This window comes from Vicia villosa, linkage group LG7 (genome assembly GCF_029867415.1).
Source record: "Vicia villosa cultivar HV-30 ecotype Madison, WI linkage group LG7, Vvil1.0, whole genome shotgun sequence".
Taxonomy (NCBI): Eukaryota; Viridiplantae; Streptophyta; class Magnoliopsida; order Fabales; family Fabaceae; genus Vicia; species Vicia villosa.
In genome coordinates, this window is record NC_081186.1 from 73,431,998 (window position 1) to 73,435,201 (window position 3,204).

General features: G+C 32.0%; 1 non-coding gene across 1 annotated transcript; it reads left to right on the top strand.

Annotated features, from left to right (window-relative positions):
* The first annotated feature begins 2,434 nt into the window (after window positions 1–2,434).
* Window positions 2,435–2,506, top strand: TRNAH-GUG (transfer RNA histidin (anticodon GUG)). Its single transcript has one exon. It is a non-coding gene; the product is annotated as a tRNA-His (tRNA).
* The last annotated feature ends 698 nt before the right edge of the window (window positions 2,507–3,204 follow it).

Genomic DNA, 3,204 nt, shown 5'->3' on the forward strand with positions numbered 1-3,204 from the left:
ATGGCCTATTATTCCATAATTAAAACAAAACATAGGGAGTTTTTCATACCTAAAATCAATCCAGCTAGTTTCATCCTTAATGTTGCCTATATACATCGTAGGTTTGATAAGGTTATTTATATCATGCAAAATTTTAATCTTTATCAATATGACTTTCTTTGGGTAGCTATACAATTCAGACTCTAAAACAGTCCCCAATTTTGATCCAATCTTGGAACTCATTTGCTTTGATATGATTTTGAGGGGAATGCCTCAAATTGGGACAAGGTTAGAAGAGATTTCCTGAGGTATGCAATATAATTCCTAAGGTTTCACAACTAACCATGTGTTTCAAAAAAATCCAAGAATTTCCTTTTAGAACACGTTTGATGTCTAAATAGTTACCGTGGAGATTCGGTACAATGATGGTTCGAGTTTAACTCTTTTTATTCCCGCAAGGTCAAATGCCTAGTAGACCTGAATTTAGAGACGCTTTGCGAATATATTTTTCAAATAGAAACTTACATATTATTTCATTTTGTTTTTCTTTTATAAATGATCCAATCCCTATAGTTATAAAAGTTATTCAGGTTGTCAATCAACATACAAGTGAGATGCATTTTAGAGTGACTAGAATTGCCATCGATACAAAAGAGTCTAATATTGTTATCAAAGTCATTAATTGAAAAATAACAATCAATGCGATTATTATTATAATCAATAATGGTCAAATTTACATCATTATGCCACATGAACATAAGACCGCAAATTTGCCTCCAGAAGCAGTGGAGCAATCATTAACGTGAAAACTAGTCATGTAAGGGATAAATTTGAAGAAAAAAATCTTAGAAAAAGTTTGGCTATACAACTTAGCTTTGAATAGGAAAATAGTGTAAGGATTGTGAGTCTTGAAGATTATTTTGAAAGCTCTAACTATTCAAGGGTTTCCCAACCCTCGACAGTTCCAACTAATGACCCTCATTGCTCTCAGATATTCCTTTAAAGGAGCCTACCACTTGTTCAATTCTCAATATTAGACTTTCACATGCCCACTTCCTTTTATTCTCATGAGTAGTGTTGTTATTGTCCTCATTGGGAATCAATTTTAGACTTTAATTCTCATGGATATCTTGCTGTTTTATTCATCAATCTCCCCAAATGTTTTAATATAGCTTTAAAAATAGGGATGAACTTTCCACTACTTGGAGAATTCATAGGGTTGCTATTGTACCTCTTCTCCACTTGCTCCATTGTTTTCCTTCTAACTTCTGACGACCTTGACCAAAGTCCAAAGGGGTTCATTACCTTAGGATTTAGATTTTTGTGATTGTCTTCAGTACAAAATTCCTCATTTTTCCCAATAATGTCACAATTGTAGCATAATATAAGGATTTTTTTTCATATTTAAAATAAATCTATGTGATACCTTCATCCTTATTCCCAATGTGCATACTCGGTTAGATAGTTAATGTCAAGCAAGACTTTGACTTTTAAAACTATGAATTTTTTTGGATACATGTAAATCCCTAATTCCATAACAAGAACAATTTTAGATCTAATTTTGCTTCCCACTTACTGGATCTGATTTTGAGAGGTAACCCCAAATTTGGATCCAAACAGGAACAAGATTAAAATCAGAATTCTGGGGCAGAGTGGCTGGACCCCAAGATTTCACTATCAGCCATGTGTTATGAAAGATCCAAGGGTTTCGTTTGAGAATTATTTTAACATATATGGAGTTTTCCATGGAGATCATGTATATATTTGGTTCAATTTTTGTGATCTTGAGACCACTCAGATCTCACCATATTCCTTCCAACATGGTAGTGATAGAGTTCTTATGAATAGAATTAACAAACATAAATTTACCTATTAACGCATGTTTAGAGTCTTTGAACTCATATTTGACATCATTGTCATCCTATACACAAAAATCAATGTCTTCTTCTGTTACATCTTCCTCTTTTTATTGATTTTTCTATTGTTGATAAGTTAATTTCCTATGCACGATGTTTTTAATGGGGCATCTACTTTCTCCCGTCAGAGGGTTCTTCGATATCTTTAGGCTAGAGGGATAGGGATTACCGTCCAATTTTATTATTTCTCGGCATCTTTTGATTTTTTCTTGATAATCCATCAATTCCATGAAAGCGAGAAAGGATACAACCACAGAAAAATAACATCCATCTAAAAAGGGCGAGAGAGAGGAAACAACCCCGATAGAGATCAAGATGGAACAAAAATTACACTCACAATGGAGGAAAAGGCTATTGCAGGATGCAAACAAGATAAAAGAGGGAGGAAGAGAAGTAAAGCATACCGAAAGAAGTATAAAGCCTAACAGAGGACGATATGGATCAAGAAAACAAATAGAGATCTTGGTCCAAGCCCTTTGTTGTCTTCCATCCATCGATTAGATAACTAGTATTTACTAATTTCAAAATATTCATATCAAGTGGCTGTAGTTTAGTGGTAAGAATTCCACGTTGTGGCCGTGGAGACCTGGGCTCGAATCCCAGCAACCACATTATTTTTTTAATATCAATAATTTGTTAAAATTAATGCATAAATATATAAATAAATGATGCCGCAAATCTATCCCAGAATATCATTTATAAATAGAAGAAGATTACAAAAAATTAAAATAGAATAGGTTAAAATGAGTTTTTATGATTTTAAAAGAAGATAAAAGAAAATGATGAAGAGTTTAACTTTTTTCTACACATGAAGAGTTTTACTTAATGATCGATTTTCATATAAAACTATAAACATAAATTTATATTAGACTTTAATATGTTTTTGATCTTCTATTTTGATGATCTTAACTTTTTAGTCCCCCTATTTTTAAATTCATATGTTTTGTTCTTCTATTTCACATTTGTTCATTTAATATGTGTCAATGACGTGTTTTTGACACATTGACTCCAACTAAGCGTAAGTGACAAATCATTTAATTTAAATTTACTCTTAAAATTCTAATATACAATAATACATTTAATAATAAAAAATCCATTTTAAAATTTTTCCCCTTTCTTCGTCGTATTCCACCTGTTGTACTTCTTCTTCTTCCATTTTTAAATTGTTTATGGTGTAAGCACTCTTTTTCCTTTTATCCAAAGTTTCATGTATTGATGAACAATTTAAGTGAGTCATTTAACAATAAAATATTGCAAGTTAGGTACAAACCTATCCTCACAATGTGTGAGTGGAGACTACTTGGCGAAT